The sequence below is a fragment of the Phocoena phocoena genome, chromosome 10 (assembly GCF_963924675.1).
Source record: "Phocoena phocoena chromosome 10, mPhoPho1.1, whole genome shotgun sequence".
NCBI lineage: Eukaryota > Metazoa > Chordata > Mammalia > Artiodactyla > Phocoenidae > Phocoena > Phocoena phocoena.
This window is the reverse complement of record NC_089228.1, coordinates 20,788,896-20,816,131: the sequence shown is the minus strand read 5'-3', so window position 1 is coordinate 20,816,131 and position 27,236 is coordinate 20,788,896.

Here is a 27,236-nt window from a genome sequence, read left to right as displayed (position 1 = left end):
AGTTAAAAACGTGGAAAGAACGACAGAATTTTTTTTGAATTACCATTTTGTATTCCCTGGTTAAATAATTGATTCATTCAAAGACCATTAGGAGATGAACCAACTGATGAAACTTTAGACAGATCAGGCTTTTGCCACCTGAACTTGCCGATTACCCTTAGCCTATTAAGAATGGAACAACCAGACATCATGTGCAAATATGTGAGGCAATATGAAGAACACAGTAATGCCCATAAAATATTCTTGCTTTAAAAAAACAAGTCCACAACCACTAGAGTGGCTAAAAATTAAAAGACTGACAATACAAAGTATTGCTGAAGGCAAAGAGCAACTTCAGCTCTCATCCCTTGGTAGTGAAAATGTAAATTAGTCAAATATTTTGGAAAATAGTTTGGTAGTTTCTTATAAAGTGTATTATATACTTATTGTCCAATCTAGCAATTTCATTCTTAGGTATTTACCTAAAAGAAATAAAACATGTGTCCATACTATGTTTAAGAATATTCATAACAGCCTTGTTTCTAATAGCCCCAAACTAGAAACAATCCAAATTTCTATCAACAAATCGATGAATAAACAATTTGTGGCACGTTCATACAATGGAAGTTTACTTGGCAGTTAAAAAGAAAGGAGTACTGTTGTATATCATAACATGGATAAATCTCAAAAACATTAAACGTTAAAAAATGAAAGAAGCCAGATATAAAAGCGAATATACTATATGATTCCATTAAGAGAAATTCTAGAATTTCCAGAAAATTTGCAACAATCTGCACAGCCATCAGCAACGTTTGAAAGTCCCCATTGCAGTGTGCCCACATGATTCATTGAGGCTTACTAGTTTCTGAAATCTATTAATTAGATAGGTAACAGTGGCATCTTCATTTTAAAATTTCCCAGTAAAATTCGGTCTTTTTCATTTTCATGGGTTTTTGTTTGTTTGTTTTGGCCACTGATTTTTCTTCTTGGAAATTATTGCACACCTATTTTTTTTCTCTTTCTTAATTACTACCATGCTGTTTTACTTATTGACCTGCAACAGTTCTTCATATATTCAGGATATAAACACTATAATATCTGTGGCAAGTATTTTTTTCTCAGTTTGTTCACCTTTTCATTTTATTCGTTTTGAGTTACAGAGCCTTTTTCTGTTATAATAGTCAAATTTATTGATATTTTTTATTTATTCCATGCTTTTATTTCTACAGGCAAAAATACAAAAATAATTTTTAAATTTAATTTTTATATAAACATTTATATTCATTTGGATTTATTTTGGTATTAGTGTCAAATATAACCTTCTTCATCCCTTTTTGTATAGATGATTATACAACACCTTTTGGATAATCTGTTCTCCATTTATTATATGGCCATCATGTTTTAAGAACTTATAGATAGGGCTTCCCTGGTGGCACAGTGGTTAAGAATCCGCCTACCAATGCAGGGAACACGGGTTCCAGCCCTGGTCCGGGAAGATCCCACATGCCACGGTGCAACTAAGCCCGTGTGCCACAGCTACTGAGCCTGCACTCTAGAGCCCTCGAGCCACAACTACTGAAGCCTGCGCACCTAGAGCCCGTGCTCTGCAACAAGAGAAGCCACGGCAATGAGAAGCCCATGCACCGCAATGAAGAGTAGCCCCCGCTCGCCACAACTGGAGAAAGCCAGCATGCAGCAATGAAGACCCAACGCAGCCAAAAATAAATTTTAAAATAAATAAATTTTAAAAAAGAACTTATAGATAGTAGGGTTTATTATGGACTACTTAGTACATTCAGCTGTGTGTCTATTATTATGTGAGTACCATAATACTTGTTGCTATATATTCTAATATTTAATATGGCTTATATTTTTATTCACTATTTTTGAGAAGTTCCTCAGCTTTTATCATCCATTTCACTCTCAAAACGTTTATTGACTATATTCTGTTTGCCAGGTACTGTACCAAGAAATGGAGATAAAAATCTGAAAAACTAGACAGGCTTTGCATTTTTATGTTGAAATGTTTAAGTGCAATAACAGCAATAAATAAAGTAACTGACACTTAGTCCTTCCCCCGGGCCAGGCACTATTTAAGTGTTTTACACCTAGTGACACATTTAATCCTCAAAACAATCATGAGGTAGGTAGTATTCCATTCTCCTTTATTTATGATGGAAATTGGGCGCAGGGAGTATCTTGCCCAAGGGCTCATAGTAAGTAGCAGAGCGTAGATTCAAAACTGGGCAGTTTCAGAAATTGGAATGTGCTTACATTGCTGGTAAAAATGTAACATGATGCAACCACTGTGGAAAACATTTGACACTTTCTCAAAAAGTTAAACACAGAATGACCATATGGCCCAGCAACCCCACTCCTAGTTGTATCCCCAAATGTACTGAAAATAGGTATTCTAAAATAACAAATACTTGTACATGAAGCTTCATGGCAGCACTAGTCACAACAGCCAGAAGGTGGGAACCACCCACATTTCCATCAACTGATGAATGCAAAAACAAATGTAGTATATCCATACAATGGAATAGTCTTCAGCCATAAAAGGAATGAAGACCTGACCAGGGTCCTCCTGCCCCTGCCCAGTGTCGTTTGAGCCAAGAGAACAAGACCGAGATGAAGTTCCTTCGGTTCAGAAGCAAAGGAAAGCTTTATTCCTTCATCAAAGAATGGAGAGGTCGTAGCTCCCACTCTAAGGCACACTTCGTCCTGGAAGGGCTGTGGGCGGGGCTGCTTCAGGGGATAAGTGGGGTGAGGGTAGGGGCGGGGATCTCGCGAGTCGGACGGAGTTCTCGCGAGTCTGGCGGAGTTCTCGCGAGTCTGGCGGAGGTGCAGCTGTGCTGCTCACGGTGCGTCAGATCCGAATGGCGGGCCCAGCGTCTCTGCCCTCAGCCTCCCGCTGCCATCTTGAGTTGTAGTGTCGTGCGCAGAGCTCCTGCACATGGCCCGTCTGTACACAGCCCTCTGAGCTGAGGTGTTGGGCACAGCCATTTTGCCCTAGGAACTGTGGTCTGAAGGGCTCGGGGCAAGACCTCTGCACGAGGCACCCTGTGAGCAAATGAAACTAGACGGAGCACGAAGGAAAAGAAGAAAAAGGTTAGACTTTACCTTATTACCCAGAGTCTGTTTTTATTCCCTGAAAATTGTTAATGAGCTTTGCCGGTGACAATATTGATAGAATTTTACTTCTATGAAGTATCTAGGATAGATAAACGCATAGAAAGCAGTTTAGTGCAGCCGCTGAAGGGAGTGACTGCTTAACTGATACAGGGTTCCTTTTGGGGGTTGAAAATATTTTGTAGCTAGATAGAGATGATGATATTTACAATTGCAAAGCATTGTAAATGTACTGAATGCCACTGAATGGTACACTTTAAAATGGGTAGTTTAATGTTATGTCGGTTTTATCTGAATAAAAAGGGAACAGTTTCTGTTTTAGAGTTCTCTCGCTTTTAACCACCTGCTGCGATGCTAAAACGTAGAGTAGTAAACCCAAGCCTAGCTGATCCTGAGGGTCAGGGAAAGCTTTACAGAGGAGCTGCTGCTTGAGTTGGGTTTGGAAGAATGAGTAGGGGGTTCACCAGACAGGTAGAATGGTTTGTGAAAATTCAAAGGCAGGAAACGGAGGAAGTGAAGGTAATTTGGTGACGACGGCATATAGGGCTTTCGTGGGAAAGAGGGAAGTGTCAGAGATGAAATTGAAGAATGATATTAAACCAACACATATCGTGCAACCCAACTGAACATTTTCAAAGGTCACAGATTGGAAATCTCAAGGGCTGTTTGAGGGTAGCAACATAAACTCGTGTTGGCTTGGGACACATTATTACAGTGGTATCCGAACATAGCTGCTGAACCCCAGCATATAATGATGAGCTGCTTATGCATCTCTAGTGATGGTCTTTGAACCAACTCTAAACAACCTCAAACACGTTTTCTACAACGGTATTCACTTACTGTTCATGCCTCTGCACACTTACCATTTAATTTTTACTTACCTGTAGCAGACATCGTCAGTGCCCTGCACGTATCCCTTTGACACTGACCATTTTTGGGCCCATCAGCCTGACTTCCAAATGCCCATGCCTGAGTCTCCTTGCCTGTGGTCTTTCTTGGCTGCAAGAGCTCACACTTTCCATATGCACAGCAGGCCAGAAATTCTGGGAATTACACCCCTCAGAAGCAGCCTTTAACAGATGGCTTTTGGGAGTTGGTGGATACATACCCCAACACCGTCTCCCATTGCATAAATTAAATCTGAGGTACATTTTCAACCCTGTCTCCCAGAGTCCCAGGCAGAATTAAGTGCCAGCTGCGTGCAGTGGTAATTTGCTTGATAATTCACCCTCCTTTTTAAAAAAATTTTATTTTACTGAAGTATAGTTGATTTACAGTTTGTGTTCATTTCTGCTGTACAGTAAAGTGATCCAGTTATACATATATATGCATTCTTTTTCATATTCTTTTCCATCATGGTTTAATCACAGGATATGGAATATAGTTCCCTGTGCTGTACAGTAGGACCTTATTGTTTATCCATTCTATGCATAATAGTTTGCATCTGCTAATCCCAAACTCCCAATCCATTGTTCCCCCAGCATCCTCCCCCTTGGCAACCACAAGTCTGTTCTCTATGTCTGTGAGTCTGTTTCTGTTTCATAGATAAGTCCAGTTGTGTCATATTTTAAATTCCACATATAAGTGATATCACATGGCATTTGTTTTTCTTTGTCTGACTTACTTCACTTAGTATGATAATCTCCATCCATTCACGTTGCTGCAAATGGCATTATTTCATTGTTTTTATGTAGTATTCCATTGTATATATAGACCACATCTTCTTTAGCCATTCATCCGTCAGTGGACATTTAGGTTGTTTCCATGTCTTGGTTATTGTGAATTGTGGAGTGGATAAGGCACCCTTCTTTATTCACTTCCTTCTCTTCTTGTCTTACTTCTCCACTCCTCTACTTGCCTTCAGATCCTTTTCTTAGGATTTTGTCTGCATAGGGAAAACCCCAAACTAACAAATTTCAGTGCACTCAGTTCCTCCGTATATCACTGAGAGTCTTGTCAGAAAATGAGAATCTATCCTAGGTATTTCAAACACAGGGATTTAATACTGCCCCAAGAGAAAAGTGGCAGTACTCAGATATCAGAAGCTGCTTTTCCTCTGGCTTGAAACCAGTAGTCTACATTGGACCACAGGCAAATAACACTTAGAGAGCTCTTTATTGACCTTAAGACAAGGTAACAACCTCCTATTACCTGCTTTCATAGCTCTCCATTGCTTTAGTTTAACTTTCATTTCTGTGAATATTTGATTCATATCCATCTTTCCGACTAAATTACAAATCCAAGAGAGTAGAAACAACATCTGTGTTCTACTAGGCCCCAGAGCCTAGCACAATATCTGGCACAGAATAAGAGCTCACTAAAGATCTGGTAGAAGGAATGACTGGATCAGTGTTGTGCTGAAGCCAGCTTATACCAGCTCATGAAAACCAATGGTGCAGTTTTCTTCTGAGCCTTCTAACATATTCAGTGATGTCAGGTTGGCAGTTTAAGACTGACCATTGTGGCAGTATTTACACCATAGAAATGGCAAACACTGAAGATAATGGTTGTTCTATTTGAAGAACTAGTTTTTAAACATTTATCAGCATACCACTAGCTGAATCCCATGTAACAACACAACATACACAGCACATCCATTTCCATAGCTCAGTTATCATGATTTTCACTGAGGGTCTTAGCACCAGGCTGCGTGACTGGCTCGTGCAAATTCAAGGATGTCTGCTGTAGATTTTTACTCTTCCATTATTAACAAGTAGAAAGAAGAACAGAAATAGCAAGTTGGGTCAGCAACATGGTCATCACTTCCAGCATTCATGGACACTTGCAGTTCTGGCCTCACAGCCTGCTCAGCGTCACACAGGACTCAGGCTGTATTTCAAATTTCTGCAAGCGCAGGAGCATGCTGATAGGACTCCAGTCTTTCTCTAGATTCAGTATTTAATGTGGATTTATTTTTGTGCGTAGGAAGTAAATGCTTTCCACAGGAGGCTCAGGTTCTGCCCTCTAGCCTCATCTGAGCACTAAGGAATACTGCAGAGAAAATAGTAACTTCACGTCCAAGAAGATTGAAATTACTTTTAAGAAAGAGGGAGGTTTGTGAGCATTAGAACATCTCCCAAGACTGCTCTTTGAACCAGTCATTGCAGTTAAGTTGTAAAAGAATATTTTAGAATGTGAGGAAATGGTTTAATATATTTTAACTTTAAAAGCAGGTCTCTTTTTTCATTTTCGACCGATAGAAAAACTGGGAAGATACATACAAAAATTTTCTTCTGCAATCTCTCTGTGTGATACCATTACAGGTTTTTTTCCTTATTATTTTTCTGTATTATCCAGTATCTGTATTAGATTTATAATCAGGAAGAGTATAGTATGAACTAAAATGCAGCAGACATTTTTTTCCCCTTAATATCCTTTTCCACTCCATGTAAAACTAGAAGGGTAGTCACTAGTGTGGTCTGTTCTACCTCTGCCTTTAGAGGTGAGCACACATTCAAGTCTGGGCCAGTCATAGAACCACTTCCTCCTTAACTTAGTGATTCACCCAGAGGTAGGCATGTGAACCCTGGAAAACACCCAATACAAGTCCTTCCATGTGGCTTGACAAGTGATTGCTGGAAGAGAGAAAGTAGGTCTCTCCCTTTTGAATTGTGAGCCATAGGGATATAGATTTGGTCTGTGAGACGTTTTCTTTCCCTAATTGTGGAAGTAATCTTTCTGGGAATGAAGCCAAAATACCACAAGAAGAGAAATGAGACCCGAACAGAAGCAGTGTCTGGCAACATTTTTAATCTTCTGGATCCACCTGTTCCTGAGGCCAAACCCACCACTGGACTTAGAGTTAGTTACATGACCCAGTGAACTCACTTGTGTCTTAAGCGACATTGAACCAGGATTCTCTCATCGGTAACTGGAATTATTTTTACTAAAAACAAAACAGAAAGACTGTGTGTTATGGCCAAAGATTAAACTGGGTGAACTCAAGTTATTTCACACAATCTGCAGCAAAATATGGTCACTTTAATTGAAGCTTAATTTTCACATCAGTGTATAGAAGCAATCCTTTATCACCAAATCTTGAATCCGGTGCAACAAATCTGTTATTGAGTATCAGTTTGCTCTGGTTACTAAATGCTGGGATATACACAGATAAATATGAAGGTTTCCACCTTTGTGGAACTTTTAATTAAATGGGATGGTGGGACAAGAAGAAGGATGAGGATGAGGGGAGCCGTATTTATAGATGTTAACAATTTACCTTGTTGTGGATTGTACAACAGAACATTTTCAAATAGTATTTTGGTGCCAGTTGAGACATCACTTTGAGAGCAATTATTAAAAGTTTGAAGAAAAAGGAATTGAAAATTTTAAGCATAGATGTGATGAGTTCTTTAAAAGTCAAAAGTTGTTTGTTACAGATTTTTAAACTAGAAATGAAAGAGCTATTGAAGCATCTTACAGGGTAAGTATTTCATTGGTCAGAGAAGTACAAACAACAGCTGGTAAATGAATAAATCCTCTGCAGTTGACATTGCTGAATGCCAGCTGCCTGAAAAGTCAGTAAAAAGAATAGCAGCAGTGCCATTTTCCAATGATACAGTAACTCACTGATTACCAAATTTAGCTGCAAACATAAAGATTGCATTAATATCTCATCTTCAAAATTGCATTAAATCTTGTAAATGGATGAATCTAAAGATAAGCTGGGCTTACTTTTGTGTGTTATCAGCGTCGACTCATCATTACATAATATCTATTTGATGAATGCTCAGCAATAAATACAAAAATTTGCTAAAATATTCAAACTTTAAGTAAGTTTTTGGATTACATGGTTTAGTCCTGGAACAATAGTTTCGACGTTTGCATATCTAGTGCAGAAGCTCAAGGCAGTGGCCGCAGACCTCTAGCAATCATTACATTCTTTGCTACCATGCAATCAGAGAAATAAATAGCAATAATTTAAAAATAAAAATAATAAATGTCAGTTTCACCTAAGAGTGTCCTTGATGAAGTACTATGGTTGTCTTGAGGAAAAGCACTCGTGCAGTTGTGTGAGTTACAAGCTGAACTAGCTTCTTTCTTCATGGAACAGGATCGCTGATTGAAAAACTACTGACAGACAAACTATGATTATCCAGACTTGGATATTTGGCAGACAATTTTTTGAAAATGAACATAGTTAGACTGTCACTCCAAGGAAAACAACAGTGTTTGTTGCCAATGATAAAATTCAAGGTTTCAAGTGAAAATGAGAATTTTGGAAAAAATTTATAAGCACCACTGTGAGCTTGATACCATAAGTTTTTCTCTTGAGATTGGTAGTAATATTTACACGTGTGGTTTTTGGTATTTTAATGAAATGTGCAGTATTGGGGAGATCTACGCAACTCAGTGAACCAGTGTGTTCCATGACTGATCCATGGTATTATGAAATCACACATGGTTAAAAGAGCCATTCAAAGTTCAAGTTAGACCACTGGATTGTAAGGAAACAGAATGCTTAGTTTAATGAAACAAAAAAGTTCATTGATGTAGTTTCACATTCCACACTGAAACTAATCTCTGAGAAACTACTTCTTGTCATCTCATGGTGATAGCAGAGTGAGAGCAAGTTCAGTAGCCCAAGACCATTTTAAGGTTTTTCTTGCGTGATGCCTGCTAAAATCCCATTAGAAAAACAAATTGTACAGTAGACTTTATCATATCTCATGAAATGCCCCACTCACAGGGAGCTGCGATAAGGGCGCTTAAGAATCCAGCACCACTTGGAAGCAGGCTAAGGTAGGAAACTGGTCAAAGCAGAGTCCACAGTTCTTCTAACCTTATGTTCGTACAAGAAACAGCAAAATTAAAAGATCCGTCTTGGAATAGAACTGTAGTGCCACTGGTAGAATTACATTTTGTGTAGGACATCTAAATTCGCCAATTGGTTTTATTACGTACACTTAGATAATCTCTAATTTATCTATCCCAAAAGGAAATTCTAAATTAAGGAGGATCAATAGGTTCATCTTTTATGCCAAATCCAGTCAACTGGTGGTAGCTACCTGGATTCACCAACTTGTGAAGGATCTGAAACCAGACAGGAATCGGTGATGGCAGAGTCTGCGATGCCTGAGTACAGAAGGGAGGCATGGTGTGTGTGTGCCATTCTTAACTTGCTTGTTTTTGCCTTCAATGTCGAACTAAAAAAGCAGTTGTCTTTTATATATGAGATACATATAAGAAACATCATTGAAAGAGGTGTATTTTACAAATCACTTAGAGGCAACTACACAAATATGATGTAATAATTTAAACAGAAATAAGCAGCACTTATTGAGCTAACTTTGAAACACAAACCAAATAGTCACAAATGTTTCATTCATTCAAGAAACATTTATTATGAGCCTACCTTGGTCATGCATTTATACCAGGTCCTAGGGAAACCAAGAATTATAAAATTTTCACCATGTCCCCAGACACCATAGAGTCCAAACTCAAAATGCTTAAAACTCTCTATTTTTTGTAAAAGGGATATCCCTGGTCTTAGGTAAGTTTTCAAGGGCATGTTATATGTTATTACCGCTAAGCAATGAAGGTGACCCAGTGGAATTAATGTTAGGGAATTATCTGAACCAAAAGCAACCTTTTAACATTCACAATAGCTTTCTATTCCAAGACTTTGCGTACTCATGGCACAGGCTCTGAAGGAAATTGTATGCACACATTCAGTTACCTTTATAGGTACAAATTATCCATTGCTGCTTCCTCTAATGAGAATATGACATGTTTACTTGCCTGAAATGAGACCCATTATCCTCTGTAGCAGATGTGTAACTGGATGGGTTAACATCAGCTCTTGAGTTCTGACAGCTTTTATCCCTCTGTTTTGACATGTCTCCCAGCTTCGAGTCACAAACAGAAGGAATCCCCGTGGTAGTCTTCACGCTGCTTGTGCAATAACATGTGGTGGGTGATTTCTACACTGTTATTAATATTTTGGATCCTCACTCGTTGATTTGGCAAAGAAAAAATAGTAGCCCATATTTGACAGTTGCAGTGCTGACTGGCCAAGCTAATTGTGTTGGAAGGAAGTTCCTGTTCCCCAGAGTCTGTCCTGGTGACTTAGGTCATGATGTAGTTTTTACCTCACCAGTCATGGTTGTACCACAGCATGTGTTATCTCACTTTTGCAAAGGTCTTGAAGAAACTCACTGTGAAAGAGTGAACAAACATAATAAAAATCCTTCTAGAATGTTCTCAACTGAGCCCGCTGTGTTTATCTACGTAGTTCTGTTCAGCAATCAGAGGGACAGGAATATAAATAAGCTGTAGGAAAGATAACCATCCATTGCAATAACAAATCATCTTGACTCTTGAGTTGCATTTTCTGTTATAATTTCCCCAATGGTTTTTTTGTCTGGGAGGCTGTCTGCTTGGAGGCAAGAGCATGGGCTTCGTGGTCAAACAGACATGGGTTCAAGTTCTAGTTCCCAATTTACTGACTGTGTGCTCTTAGGCAGGATTTTTAACCTGTATAAGCTGAGTTTCTCATCTATAAAATTATGCTAGAGATACTTACTTCATGGGGCTGTTTTAAAGGTTAAGTTACATACTAAATATAATGTGATTGGCACCAAGCTGGTGTTCAATAGATGTTTTTCTCCTTTCTCTTGGATCTGTATCACTTTATAGAACTTTCATGTTAAGGGGAATTTTTGTGGACTCACCAACTTTTTATAATTTTTTCAATGCCTTTAATAACTAAAGGCTTTTTAAAAATAAAAGCACAGGGGTAAAACATTGAAGTGAAATGTTTACGTGCTTTGCTTTATCATTTTTAACATTATAACCATGACAATTATTTCTCCTCTCTCTCACCATTCTCTGCTCTTTTAAGTAGACAGACACTCAAGCCACAGCTGTTTATCTTCTACTTTGCTGCCAGTGGGGTGATGGGCTTTGTACAGGGCAGTCGAGACTGAAAGGAACCTGTCACTCCTTTCATCCAGCTTAGGAGGCCCCTCTGTCTTTTGACCACTAACTCCAACTGCTGCTTTCAAGTCTTTGCTGGGCAGAGCAGTGGTGGTTTTAGGATCCGCAGAGGACATGAAGGCCATTTATTCTTTTCTTCGTGTTGTTTTGTAGAGCCCTGGTGATTTTTCATTCTGGCAAAATGCTGCATGGTTAGGATAAGCCACGTGGTGCTTCTCCAGCGCGGCCAGCCTCTTTGGTGCACAAACCACCAGCTGTCGGCTCTGGCTGCTGCTCGTCTCTCAGAAGGGCCAAGAGAGTCATTTCAGACAGAGAGGCTAGAAATGTCCGTGAAGAATGGAGATGGAGAGTCCTAGTTCCAAGTAGTCTAAGCAACAGAACCTTCCTTCTCTGTGCTCCCCAAATAGGGATGATCCGTAGTATCTCAGTGCTCAGAGGGGATTGACTGAGGCTGGATGTGGCCAACGGCTCTGCTGGGGACTGAGGTAGGGGAGAGTGGGGGCAGGGGATGGCGGGAGATGCTTTCTAAAGTGTCAGGAGCCAATGGGAACTTGAAGGTGGCTCAGGTGTATCCAATGGTAATTTTTCTCAGTCTCCCTCAGTGCTGTATGGCGGTGGGCGGGGAGAGAAAATTTTCCTGATACCTCTGTACAAATAGGAAACAACCTAAAAACCCTTTATATTTTCCAACCATTTATTCATGTTTCAGCAAAAAGAATTAAGTTGTACAATTTTAATTTTTTTGTACAATTTAATTGTTCATATTTTGGCAAAAAGTATTCCTGAGGAGAAATTCCCTGCAAGTGGCCTCTGTTTCTGTGTTTTTCCCCAGTGAATTGCAAAGTAGGGTATTTATAGCTTCTCACTATTTTCATAAGTATAGTTTTTTTTTTTTTTTTTTTTTTTTGCGGTACGTGGGCCTCTCACTGTTGTGGCCTCTCCCATTGCGGAGCACAGGCTCCGGACGCGCAGGCTCAGCGGCCGTGGCTCACGGGCCCAGCCGCTCCGCGGCATGTGGGATCCTCCCAGACCGGGGCACGAACCCGCGTCCCCTGCATCGGCAGGCGGACTCTCAACCACTGTGCCACCAGGGAAGCCCTAGTTTTGTTTTTTAAGTGCTGCATTAGGCTTTCAGAAAACTTGTATTATTATTGCTGTAGGCAAACAGCCTGGGCAGTGGAAAGAGTGCAGACTTTAAAGCCAGAAATATCGTGGTTCAAATCCTGGCTCAGCTACTCTCTTTGTTATGTCACTAAACCTCTCAGAGACTAGTTTTTGGAGATTTTATTTCTTCATCTATAAAATGGTAACAACAGTACTCCAGTGACTTACATTGTTTGTATATCCTGGATCCTTTCCTTTGGGTAGCTATCTTGTCCACCGATTTTTCATAAGATTCAGAAAGAGTTAACTCCACGACAGGTTGGAAAATGACCTAATCTTGGCCAGAGACTTCATCTTCTTGACCATTGGCATTAGTTCAGGAATAGTCATATGATCCACGGCAGGCCAATGGGAGTCCACCAAGGGACTTTTCTGCCAAATCCATTTAGGAAAATGCCCTCTCTTCCTCTGGGGTTGCAAGTAGGAGGACCAATTCATCTGTATTTGCCCGGGGCTTACTCAGTTATAGCAGTGAATATCCCACATCCCAGGAAACCTCTTAATCCTAGACACACCAGGATGGCTGGTCATCTAAATCACAAGCTGTAAGAGGGATTTAAACCTGGCATTGCTACAAGAGGTTTCATGGAAAAGTTGTCTCCACAGTGGATCCAATGCACAGGGGGAAAGAGCTGAGAAATGGAGGGAGACAGAGCATCAAAGATCACATTTGGGTCCCCATAGCTAACCTTACCATAACTCAGATGTGTTAAGTAACTTTGACTGGTTTATTTCCCAGATAAATAGACTTTTCCTTGAAATTTAATATGGGCACTCTGTCATTTGCAGTCAAGAATCTTTATTGTCATAGCAGTGGATTGTTGTCAAGATTTAACCTAATTAATGCAAAGCACCTAGCACAGTGAGAGAGAGAGGCTCCAGTATTATAATCATAACTCTGGCTAATGGCAAAAGTAGCCCTGACTTATTAACCCTCCTTATATCTATGCCCTTTACCATGCAATTCTAGTGACCTCCCACTCTGACTTCTCATTTCTTTGGCCAATGGATGTTAGCAGACATGATGCTTGGGAGACTGAACTTGCTCTGGCTCTCTCTCTCTTTCATCATAAGAACATGACTAAGCTATTCTGTTGGTAGGTGAAACCCAGGGAGCAGAGCTGATCAGCCGATAGTCATCTGAACCCCACAGACTCATGAACTAAATTAATTAGCCTTAGAGTTTGGGGATAATTTATGTAGAACTGTTGTGGCCATAGATAATCAACAAAAGGGCTAACACTTACAGAATGCTTACTCTGTGCTGGCTACTGTTCTAGGAGCTTTTCATGTATTGTATCATTAAATCTCCACAACAACTTCCTGGCATAGTAGTAATTCTACTTTACAGATGAAAAAACTGAAGTCAAGAAACTTGCTTGTGTGCATAAGAGCCAGGACTCAAATAGAGGGAGTCTGACTCCAGAGCACATTTTATCACCGTGCCTTAATCTTGGTCTTTATGACTCTGCTCATCATATGCGTGCTATAAATCAGTAATTCAGACTGCAGGCCGTGATTCACTGGTGGGTCATGAAATCAACTGATTGGGTCATAACCAGCACTAAAAACAGAATTGAATAGAAAGTATCAGGTATTGTTTCATGAAACGTAAGTTTGTTTTATACGTATTCACATTAATGTTTGTACATCCTGAGCTGCCTTGTAAAATGTACTTCTCACTGTGAATCATAGTCAAAAAGCTTGAAAGCCACTGCAATAAATGTTAGTCATTCCTATTGTTATTTCTAAATGCTATTAATTAGCTAAATATTGTTTGTGCCAAGTTTGTTTTTATTCCTCTCCCTGCCCACTCACCACTGGTTCTTAAAGAACCGTTTCCTGACCTCCCTAGAACAGAGGTGGTGGTGTTCTCATAGCTTCTATAGAGCTGTCATATTTCAGATGGCACCATCTGAGCCTGCTTTTTCTCCTCTAAGGGGACAGGAAATCTGTCACTGTGTGAACCCAGGAGATTCCTTTATACTAAATGAATATTCTCCAACAGACCCAGTCAAATCCACAACCAGGCAGGGTAACTCCACACCAAAAAGACAGTGTATTGGCTGGGGAGATGGACTTTTAAATTGAATTGAAGTTTTTAGGTATTTTTCTCATTAAGCCTCTGGTGGCTTAAATGTGTTAATCAGTCTGGGAGCTCTGTAACTAAAATTTATATCAAGTCATGTATACTCTGAGGAGTCATTAAAATCAATGCTGTAATTGATAGGTAGTGAAGAGCCATTTTGGGCACATAATTTTGTCCATTTATTCTCTGCTAAATAGTGCCAACCAAGTGGAAAAGATAGGAAGAGATGTGAAAGGTAAAAATTATGACATAAATAATTCTCCTCAATCTTGGTATCTCCTATTCCATGTACCCAAAAGGCTATAGCCAGCACTTTCTGTCTTCACTGATACAGAATCCTCTTGTGTAGATGGGCCTGTTTGACAACTATACTTTGAAGTTCCATTTAGACCAGTGTAATGAGTATATGATAGAAAATGTAGACTACTGTCAGGATTATGTCTGCATATTGCATCTTCATATGCAAAGCAGTCAGGGAGCTAAATTAAAGGAAATTGACTTTGCTTTCTATGAGACGGTGTTTTGACGTTTACTCTGACAGTTACGTAATGAAATACCAGTGTTTGGTGATGATCAGGGTGGCACCCTGCACAGTAGGCCCGTCAGTTTTGATTGCCTAAGAGAATTATTCTGCCTGCTCTTCTCTGTGGTGATGGGATTGTCTTCCATTCCATACATCCTCTAGAGTTTTCTCAACTTTAACAAGAGGATGCTAAAAGGACCCCAGACTCCAGTTAGCTTTCCCCTGAGTCATTCAGGTCTGAGTTCACCCAGACCAGCAGTTAAGATCCCATTCAGTATTCTCTGTATGCTTTCTAGTACATGCAATCACATCTTCTGCAGGGGTTAAAAAAATTTGTGTAAAGTCAAAATCCCCTTGAAAAAAAACCCCTTAAGTTAACCATAAGGTACAGTGTTATTCTGTCCATCATTAAGACCAACAGGCAGTTTTTCTTCCAGCCCTGGAACAGATGGCTGGTTCTGTGGTCGACACCAGATGAAGCAGTTGGCTTGCACTGAGGAGCCATGTTGTTTGAGAAGTACATCATTTTATATGCCAGAATCACACCTCCGGACAAGATGATTCTCACTCGTGAGGAACTCGAGGGATGGGGAACCAACTGAAGGACACGGATTAGTGTCTCCCACCTTCAACTGGTCATGGAGGGCATGTCCATTTAGTGAATTACTCAGTTTTTAAACTGTTTTCTCTCTCTGTCTTTCTTTAGTCCAGTGGAGCTGTGAGACTTCACTGGCAGAGCAATTTTGGCAGCCTACTTAAAGGGAATTAGAAGCCTGAAAATGGCACTACACAAATTATGGACGGTTACACCACTGTCGCCGCTACAGCAAACCTCATCTTACAGCGTCTAGAACGCTACTTGCCTTATTTCTTTGTGCTATATTGCAATTTGGGTAGAACTGTCATCAGGTCTAAGTACGCTCCCTTATATACTGAAGAAACACGTTTATCACTCCATCTTGATTCATCCCAGGCTTCACTTTAAGTGACATGCAGTGGTGTACAGGTAAATTGACTCTTTGAAGGAAAAATAAAAGCCTTATTTGTAGCTTTGCTGATTGCCACGGTGTAAATACTCCCACCAGGGCTGATTTTAAGTGACCAGCATGAAGTCACTGACTATGAACTTGGAAAGAGAGGAGCATAAGCCACTCTCTTTCTTCTGGTCTGGCAGTAGATTGTACCTCCTTCTACATGGCGTCCTGTGACCCACTGGGCTCAGCATTCAATTGCCGTAACCACACTCAATATCATTCTAGACATTGGGCACACGATTTCACAGCACATCTATGAAATCTTTTCAGCACATGAGTGTGTATGACACATTGGCTGAGAGGGCTATAGGTAGTTGCCAGAGAATATAACCAATTGTTCTTCCAGACATTCTAAAGTTGTAGTTTGGATCAAGCCAGAAGAGCAGACACCTGTTTACCTGCTGTCGCTAACAGCCCTTCCCTTCCCTATGAAGCCATCGGTGTATATCATGGGAGAGCCCTTAGAAACAGCCTCACGGAACATGACTGTATGTACGTGATGGGTGTTGTTTTGGTGCTTGCTGCTGACGTTAGGTAGTATCCTTCTTATGGTGATCCCTTTGAAAAATTTTCATCAGTTCTCAGTCCCAGGAATGGTTGTTCTTAGCAATTTACTTTTTTTTTTTTTTTTTTTTGTGTGGTACGCGGCCCTCTCACTGTTGTGGCCTCTCCCATTGCGGAGCACAGGCTCCGGACACGCAGGCTCAGTGCCCATGGCTCATGGGCCCAGCCGCTCTGCGGCATGTGGGATCTTCCCTGACCGGGGCATGAACCCGTGTCCCCTGCATCGGCCGGCGGACTCTCAACCACTGCACACCAGGGAAGCCCAGCAATTTACTTTTAATGTTACAGATCCCGATTTGTGTAATCAGTCATGCCCCTCTCTTATTTTATTGGCAGCCAGGAAATGTGGTCTCAAATTTTCACTCTGCTCATAACATGTATGTCAGTTTATTAAGACATCCCTTTTCTTAGCTTCATTTCTGTTTTCTTTTTCATGCATGCATTCATTCAACAAATATTCAAGTATTAACATGTCAAATACTATGCTAGAGGTTTGAGATCCTCTTAGAAAAGCATTCTATCCTCTGAAACTTTTGGACTAGAGGAGTCAGGCATTAAATAAATCGTCATGCAAATAAATATATAGTTCTAAATGGTGCTAAGTAGTACAAATTTTAAAATGCAGGATACTTAGATTGGGCTGTCACATTGTGCCACTGTCCTTGGCTCTTTTACTTTCATCTCAATTTCTAAGTATCCTCATTTTGTATTTTATATATTCTTAAAAATGAACAGCTTTCAGGGTTTTTTGTAAAACAAATGAATGGATGACTAGATAATAAGTTTTTCCCCTTCGACTATAACAGCAGTTGCCATTTAAGTGCAAAGTGTGCTCTTGGCAGCTCAGCATGCATTAAATGAACTATAACAAAAATAAATTATAACAACAACCATGTAGTAGACGTTGTTTGAAACGCATCATGTATTTTAGTAGTTGGTGTGCTGTGTGGCGCTGACTCTCCCTCTAGGGGTTACTGTCTGACAGCTCTCAATAGTCAGCCCTCACCAGAAATTTCCCTTGGTTGGAGGAATTGCCCTTGCTAAAGGTCAAGCCCCTTTTCAGGGACAGTCTGGGTCCAAAGACTGGTGGATGCAAGAGGATAAAGTTGTGACACTCCACCACAACTTGGGACACTTAAAGGGCCATCTGAGTCCAGAGCTGAGGTCTTAACTATAATTGCATTTTGATTTTTGATTTAAATTGCAGTTGCAGCTTGATTTCTCCTTTGCCCATTCTGTTGCACTCACCCCCTGAACACAGCTGATCCCGAGAGCACTCCCTAATAAGCTTCCTACCTCTATCTTTTCAGAATCTGTCTCCCTAGACACCTAACCTGCAATGCATAATTTGTGCTTCTAGGCCATCCAGTGCCCAATGACCTATACTTGAGGTACTTGGAATTCTCAAAACATTCAGGAGTTGGTTGTTTTACCTTTGGGAAGAACCACAGCCAAGAATTACAGAACTGCCTATATTTAGTCTGTTCACACACTTGCCTTTTGAATGCTTTCCATCCTCCCCACTTCAAATCAAATCAATCATCCATTGTGTTCCCATCCTAGCATCTGATCTAAGAAGTGATACTAGTGGTGGCTGCTAATCACTCAGTTGGGTAGACAGTTGGTATCTGGTTGCACCTTAAATGATCTTACTGCTCTGCCTGTTTTGACAATCCAAAAAATACCTGCTGAAGGGACTCCCAATTTCACTCTGAGGAACTGTTTTTGATGGTCTACATTGTTAGACTAGTTGGACTAGTTTTTATAAAGAAAGTAATTGAATGTGCTAGATTCTTACTGGGTGGCTGGCCCTGTGCTCAGGCTAGGTGGGTCTTACCTCACTGGACCCTCACAATGACAAATGAGGAAACTGAAGCCTAAAGAGGTTTTGCTATTGTCCAAGGTCACAAGGCTGAGAAGTGGCAGACCTAGGATTTAAAGCAGGTCTGTCTTTTCCAGAGCTTGTGCCCTCTACCACCATGCCACTGTTCTCAAGTTTTAGGTGTTGTATTAGTTGGTTATCATTTGCAGAGTAACAAACTACCACCAATTTAGCAGCTTGAAACAATACATGTTTATTATCTCACAGTTTCTGGGTCAGGAATCCCTCTGAGTTTCAGCAGTCTAAAATCTCAGCATGAGCTGGGGCTTCATTCTGATCTGGAGGCTCCGCTGGGGAAAGAGTTTCTTCCACGCTTCCTTAGGTTGTTTAGCAGAATTCATCTTCTTGCATGCGTAGGATTGAAATAATTGGTTTTCTTAGGGGCTGTCAGTCCGGGACCCCTCTCAGTATCTAGAGAATGCCATCATTCTTGCCAGAAAGCCTCTCATGATGGAGAGTTCCCCCTCCTTCTAACATGTGGTATATAATGTAACATCATCATGGGAGCAACATACCATCAGCTTTACCCTATTCTACTGGTTAGAAGCAAGTCACTGGTCCTGCCAGCACCCAAAAGGAGGAGATTACACAAAGCTGTGGACACCCCAACGCAGGAAATCATTGGGGGACACCTGTCTGTCCATACAGGTGTACATGAAACATACTTATGATGATGATTTGAAATTCAGATTTCTGAACCTCAGCCCCAAAGAGTCTGAATCATAAATTCAGAGGCCCAAGAACCAGCATTCTAATTAAGTCCCCATGGTTGACTGTGGCTCCGGTAGGCAGGAGCCCACATCTAGAGAAACAAGTCTGTAAACTTGCCTCGAATTGTACATGCAGTAGATTACCCATTTCTTTTGCCGCCTTTTTAGGAACATTTCAAATCAGCTGATTACCGTTTATTGAAAATCATCCTATAAAGTCTTTCTCCTTTGTCTTTCTTGAGAAATAAATCTTGCTTTCAAGTTTTACCAGTGGTAGTAGAGAGCAATCTACTCAATTCATTATTCTGTTGGTAATCTCTCTGGGCTCAGTTTGCCTGAGGCCTGTGTTCCAAATATTTGGTAGTAGTCTCTACTCTAGGAAAGAGTTTAAAGGGGACAACTCTTTCTGGGCTGGTGCTCTGAAACTGAGAGTCTCAGTGAGAGTGCCCAACCAACCCTGTTTGCCTGGAACTGAGAGGTTGCCTGGAAGGTGGGACTTTTAGCACTAAAACTCACAAAATTCCAGGTAAACAGAGACTTAGGTCACCCTACCTTCATTGCTAGCACAAGGAGAGTCTCAGGAGCAAACAAGTCCAAGTTTGTTTGGGACTGAAGGAGATCTGGAGTGTAAGACTTTCAGTGCTAAAACCAGGATAATCCTTGGTCACAGTGGTAGCCTGAAAAATGGTGCTCCCACCCAAAATATCTAGATTCTAATCCCTGGAACCTGTAAATTTACCTTATTTAGAAAAAGGATATTTGCCAAAGTGATTAAATTAAGGATCTAGAGGCGAGAATATTATCCTGGAATTTCCAGGTGGGCTCTAGCAAGTGTCCTTACAAGACTGAGGCAGGGGAGATAACACACACAGAAGAATCAATGTTACCGTTGTGATAGAGATTAGACTGATGAGGCCACAAGTCAAGGAATGCCAGCAGCCACCAGAAGCTGGAAGAGGCAAGGAATGGACTCTCCCTTAGAGCCTCCAGAAGGAGCATGACCTTGTTTAAACCGTGCTTTCTTCTCAGTGGTATTGATCTTGGACTTCTGGCTTCCAGAACTGTGAGAGAATAAATTTCTGTTATTTTAAGCCACCAAGTTTGTAGTAATTTGATACAGCAGCCACAGGAAACTAATGCAGTCACCCTACCAAGTTTCCCTCACTCCCTGACTCCCTAGGTGTCAGTTGGGGTCTTTGGTTGCAAGCAACAGTAAAACTCTGGCCAACTTAAGCAAAACTAATAACTTGTTAAGCAAACAGGTAAGAAAAATAGAAAGATACAGGGTGATTTTGAATGAAAGCTGAAGAATTGGTCTTGGGGAAGGAACCAGAGCAGAAACTAATGGGCATTCTCTGTGGGAAGTGGCCAAGATGATGAAAAAAATCAGCTGCTTTCAGTCTGGAATCAAATCCCAGAATAAAACAGCATAGCTGATGAGCCTAGCTGAGGTAAAAGAAGGGTGAGACACCTTGATTGACAGTCCCTCCATGACTGTATCCAATGGTGGAAAAACTGTTCGTTGGAGCCAAAAATCAGAGGTTGTAACTGGAAAAAGAGGCAGGAAAAAACAGCAGATATTCACTATACTTGGTTCTGAAGTGTCGTTCCCACAGTCATCAGCGTCAGTACCACCTGGGAATTTATTGGAAATGCAGATTCATGGGTCCCATCCCAGAGCTACAGAATCAGAAACTCTAGGGGTGGGACCCAGAAATCTGTGTGTTAACTAGCCCTTCAGGTGATTTTGATATGAGTTAAAGTTTGAGAACGATTTATTGAATGCAAGGCTGGCTTGTCTCAACCTAATACTCTATTTAGTTTAAGGTAAATCTTCAGTATCTCTTGTCTGTGTGATTTCAGTAGTGTTCTAATTGGTTTGTCCCCTCTGCTTTTAACTCCCACAAATTCATTTTCCATTCAGGGTGCAGAATAAACTATATAAAATACATATTTGACCATGTTATCCCTTTGGTTAAAATTCTTTAGTGGTTTCCCTTTATTTCCAATATTGGCAGTTCAACAGGAAAAGTGAGGAACTTTTTATGATACAAACTTCCAAGCTTCATCCCAAACCTACCAAACCAAAATGAACAGAGGCAGAACCTAGGAATCTTAAGATTGTTATGCCGCCAATCCAGGACTGGTATTTGTCTCTTGATCTCCCAGTGCTGCATTTTCTGTGAAATCTTCAGTACTGTCAATTTATTTATGTTCTCGTTGTTTTTATTTCATTGCTGTATTTTTCACCTGCAGGATTTCTAGCTTTTCAAATCCTTTTATTGTTCCATTTCCCATTCCTCTGTTTTTGTTTCATACTTTCTTGTTCTTTTTTCTGGATGTTACTTTCTTAGGAAATCCTCAACAATTATTTTAACATTGGTTACAGATTTCTTTTTTTAAATGAATTTTTATTGGAGTATAGTTGATTTTACAATGTTGTGTTAGTTTCTGCTGTACAGCAAAGTAAATCAATTATACGTATACATACCCACTCTTTTTTACATTCTGTTCGCATATAGGTCATTACAGAGTATTGAGTAGAGTTCCCTGTGCTATATGGTAGGTTCTTACTAGTTATCTATTTTATATATAGTAATGTGTATATGTCAATCCCAATTCTCCCAGTTTATCCCTCCCGCCCCACCCCTTCCCCCCACTTCAGTAACCATAAGTTTGTTTTCTATGTCTGTGACTCTATTTCTGTTTTGTGAGTAGGTTCATTTGTACCATTTTTTTTAGATTCCACATATAAATGATATATATTTGTCTTTTTCTCTCTGACTTACTTCACTCAGTATGACAATCTTTAGGTCCACCCATGTTGCTATGGTTACAGATTTCTTCATCATTTTCATTTGTAATGGAGTGAAGTCTTCTTGCAATTGTTGTTTGGTTGGGTGTCTCAGTATTCCCTTTCCTCCTGTGTTTTGGAATTTTGGTCTTCAAGGCATATCTTAAGAGGAGATTTTGTGTGTATGATATCTCTCTCTCTTCTTCGCATGGGTAGTTGCCCCTATGTCCTAACAGCCCCAGTCCTTCTAGCGCAGACCATGCTTATGTTGTCTTCTCAGGCCTCTTGTCCCTCAAAGACCCACCTCCTGGTGAGTATCACACATTGTCTCCAGCTTTGTCCCAGGTCCTGACTCTAAGGCTGAGTCCAATTCCTCCCACCTCGTGTGTTCTCACCTTCCTATAAGCTAAAGACTGAGACCAGCCATCTTTTTCGTCACGTACTTATTCTTTACACTTTTGCAACATGCTACAAAGCGAGTTGGTGTTACCTTTTTCCTTGTTTCATGAGAGTCCAGATTTAGTAGGGCCAGGATATTGCAGTTAATTAAATGTTGCCAATGGAATAAAGTCCAAATAGAAGTTTAGTTTTGTAAAAATAGCAGGTTAGTAGTGAAGAGCAGCCCAGAGACTCTTCTGGGTCTTTCTGAGTAGGACTGAACTCCACGATTTCTCTATATAGCCAGACTTGCCATAATTGGCAGAAGCAATAGGATTTTTAAGTGTGTTTGGCAAAGTTCCCCAAAAGACAAGCACTTAAATCTTCCCAGAATTCGTGCATGTGGGTGAAATCGTAGCCAAATCTAAAAATGTCAGACATCAGCTTTTTACACCAAAAGGAGTTCTAAGTGTGGAATGTCTTCATTCTTCTATCTCTCCTTTAAACTGAGCCCCTAATAACTATTCTACCATCAGGACAAATATTATTCATTCACAATAGAATTAAAGATAGGGATTGTTTCACTATTTATTTACACCTGTACTTTTTAGTTAAGAATTTGTGACATTTACCAACAAAGGGTGCTTTAGTGAAAATTTAGAGAATAGAAGAAAAGATTACAGGAGCTACAAGGAAACAATCTCACAAATGCATAATGGGGGATCTTCAGCAAAACAACTCAGTCTTTCAAAAAGTCAATGTCATTAAAAACATTGTTGGAAGAAAGTGGCCTAGAATAAAAAGACATAACAACCAAAGACAAAGTATGAAACTTGATTTGTGTTTGAAAAATATAGTCATTTGGGGGATAATTCAGGAGATTTTAATATAAACTGAGTATGAGATGATACTAGGAAATTATTGATCATCACCTTAGGTTTGATAATGGTATTTTCTTTGTGTAGGAGGATGTCCTTATTCTTAGAAGATGCCAACTGGAGTATTTGTGAGTGATAGAATTTACCTTGAATTTAGAGAATAGATTCTGCCTAGAATTTACCTTGAAACAGTCTAGAGAGAGAGAGGAAAGGGAGGACGGGAGGGAAATGAAGAGAATAAAGTTGAAAAGTGTTAAATCTTTGTGATTAGCAAATGAGTGTTCATTGTGTTTTTTTCACCTTTGGTGAATGTGTGAAAATTAATAATAAATTTAGGGAAAAAAGAGCAGGGACTTGGGAGTTAAGCCTGCCTCCTAGCTCTGCCACTAGCTAGCTTGATAAGTTATTACAGTTCTCTGAACTTTGGTTTTTCCATCTGTAAGAAGAGGTTAATAACAGTCCTTACTCCATAGAATTGTTATAAAAAGAGGATGTGATGACGCATGTAAAACGTGTACTTTGCATATGCATTTAACCCTTACCTATTATTGTAAAAGTAATTACAAAGATAATTATTACCATTACCTATTACTAGATAATTAATACTTCTTATAGGTATTATTACTTTTTTTTTTCTTTTTTAACATCTTTATTGGGGTATAATTGCTATACAATGGTGTGTTAGTTTCTGCTTTATAACAAAGTGAATCAGTTATACATATACATATGTTCCCATATGTCTTCCCTCTTGTGTCTCCCTTCCTCCCACCCTCCCTATCCCACCCCTCCAAGCTGTCACAAAGCACGGAGCCAAAATGCCTGTGCCATGCGGCTGCTTCCCACTAGCTATCTACCTTCCTATGTTTGTTAGTGTGTATATGTCCATGACTCTCTTGCCCTGTCAAAGCTCACCCTTCCCCCTCCCCATATCCTCAAGTCCGTTCTCCAGTAGGTCTGCGTCTTTATTCCTGTCTTACCCCTAGGTTCTTCATGACATTTTTTTTTCTTAAATTCCATATATATGTGTTAACATACGGTATTTGTCTTTCTCTTCCTGACTTACTTCACTCTGTATGACAGACTCTAGGTCTATCCACCTCATTACAAATAGCTCAATTTCGTTTCTTTTTATGGCTGAGTAATATTCCATTGTATATATGTGCCACATCTTCTTTATCCATTCATCCGTTGATGGGCACTTAGGTTGTTTCCATCTCCGGGCTATTGTAAATAGAGCTGCAATGAACATTTTGGTACATGACTCTTTTTGAATTTTGGTTTTCTCAGGGTATATGCCCAGTAGTGGGATTGCTGGGTCATATGGTAATTCTATTTGTAGTTTTTTAAGGAACCTCCATACTGTTCTCCATAGTGGCTGAACCAATTCACATTCCCACCAGAGTGTTCCCTTTTCTCCACACCCTCTCCAGCATTTATTGTTTCTAGATTTTTTGATAATGGCCATTCTGACTGGTGTGAGATGATATCTCATTGTAGTGTTGATTTGCATTTCTCTAATGATTAATGATGTTGAGCATTCTTTCATGTGTTTGTTGGCAGTCTGTATATCTTCTTTGGAGAAATGTCTATTTAGGTCTTCTGCCCATTTTTGGATTGAGTTGTTTGTTTTTTTTGTTATTGAGCTGCAGAGCTTCTTGTAAATTTTGGAGATTAATCCTTTGTCAGTTGCTTCATTTGCAAATATTTTATCCCATTCTGAGGGTTGTCTTTTGGTCTTGTTTATGGTTTCCTTTGCTGTGCAAAAGCTTTGAAGTTTCATTAGGTCCCATTTGTTTATTTTTGTTTTTATTTCCATTACTCTAGGAGGTGGGTCAGAAAGAATCTTGCTGTGATTTATGTCATAGAGTGTTCTGCCTATGTTTTCCTCTAAGAGTTTGATAGTTTCTGGCCTTACATTTAGGTCTTTAATCCATTTTGAGCTTATTTTTGTGTATGGTGTTAGGGAGTGATCTAATCTCATGCTTTTACATGTACCTGTCCAGTTTTCCCAGCACCACTTATTGAAGAGGCTGTCCTTTCTCCACTATACATTCCTGCCACCTTTATCAAAGATAAGGTGTCCATATGTGCGTGGGTTTATCTCTGGGCTTTCTATCCTGTTCCATTGATCTATCTTTCTGTTTTTGTGCCAGTACCATACTGTCTTGATTACTGTAGCTTTGTAGTATAGTCTGAAGTCAGGGAGCCTGATTCCTCCAGCTCCTTTTTTCGTTCTCAAGATTGCTTTGGCTATTCGGGGTCTTTTGTGTTTCCATACAAATGGTGAAATTTTTTGTTCTAGTTCTGTGAAAAATGCCAGTGGTAGTTTGATAGGGGTTGCACTGAATCTATAGATTGCTTTGGGTAGTAGAGTCATTTTCACAATGTTGATTCTTCCCACCCAAGAACATGGTATATCTCTCCATCTATTTGTATCATCTTTAATTTCTTTCATCAGTGTCTTATAATTTTCTGCATACAGGTCTTTTGTCTCCTTAGGTAGGTTTATTCCTAGATATTTTATTCTTTTTGTTGCAGTGGTGAATGGGATGGTTTCCTTAATTTCTCTTTCTGATCTTTCATTGTTAGTGTATAGGAATGCCAGAGATTTCTGTGCATTAATTTTGTATCCTGCTACTTTACCAAATTCATTGTTTAGCTCTAGTAGTTTTCTGGTAGCATCTTTAGGATTCTCTATGTATAGTATCATGTCATCTGCAAAGAGTGACAGCTTTATTTCTTCTTTTCCGATTTGGATTCCTTTTGTTTCCTTTTCTTCTCTGATTGCTGTGGCTAAAACTTCCAAAACTATGTTGAATAAGAGTGGTGAGAGTGGGCAACCTTGTCTTGTTCCTGATCTTAGTGGAAATGCTTTCAGTTTTTCACCATTGAGGATGATGTTGGCTGTGGGTTTGTCATATATGGCCTTTATTATGTTGAGGAAAGTTCCCTCTATGCCTACTTTCTGCAGGGTTTTTATCATAAATGGGTGTTGAATTTTGTCAAAAGCTTTCTCTGCATCTATTGAGATGATCATACGGTTTTTCTCCTTCAATTTGTTAATATGATTTATCACATTGATAGATTTGCGTATATTGAAGAATCCTTGCATTCCTGGAATAAACCCCGCTTGATCATGGTGTATGATCCTTTTAATGTGCCGTTGGATTCTGTTTGCTAGTATTTTGTTGAAGATTTTTGCATCTATCTTCATCAGTGACATTGGTCTGTAGTTTTCTTTCTTTGTGACATCCATGCCTGGTTTTGGTATCAAGGTGATGGTGGCCTTGTAGAAGGAATTTGGGAGTGTTCCTCCCTCTGCTATATTTTGGAAGAGTTTGAGAAGGATAGGTTTAGCTCTTCTCTAAATGTTTGATAGAATTCGCCTGTGAAGCCATCTGGTCCTGGGCTTTTGTTTGTTGGAAGATTTTTAATCACAGTTTCAATTTCAGTGCTTGTTATTGGTCTGTTCATATTTTCTATTTCTTCCTGATTCAGTCTTGGCAGGTTGTGCATTTCTAAGAATTTGTCCATTTCTTCCAGATTGTCCATTTTATTGGCATAGAGTTGCTTGTAGTAATCTCTCATGATCTTTTTTATTTCTGCAGTGTCAGTTGTTACTTCTCCTTTTTCATTTCTAATTCTATTGATTTGAGTCTTCTCCCTTTTTTTCTTGATGAGTCTGGCTAGTGGTTTTTCTATTTTGTTTATCTTCTCAAAGAACCAGCTTTTAGTTTTATTGATCTTTGCTACTGTTTCCTTCATTTCTTTTTCATTTATTTCTGATCTGATTTTTATGATTTCTTTCCTTCTGCTAGCTTTGGGGTTTTTTTGTTCTTCTTTCTCTAATTGCTTGAGGTGCAAGGTTAGGTTGTTTATTCGAGATGTTTCCTGCTTCTTAAGGTGGGCTTGTATTGCTATAAACTTCCCCCTTAGAACTGCTTTTGCTGCATCCCATAGGTTTTGGGTCGTCGTGTCTCCATTGTCATTTGTTTCTAGGTATTTTTTAATTTCCTCTTTGATTTCTTCAGTGATCACTTCATTATTTAGTAGTGTATTGTTTAGCCTCCATGTGTTTGTATTTTTTACGGATCTTTTCCTGTAATTGATATCTAGTCTCATGGCATTGTGGTCAGAAAAGATACTTGATGCAATTTCAATTTTCTTAAAT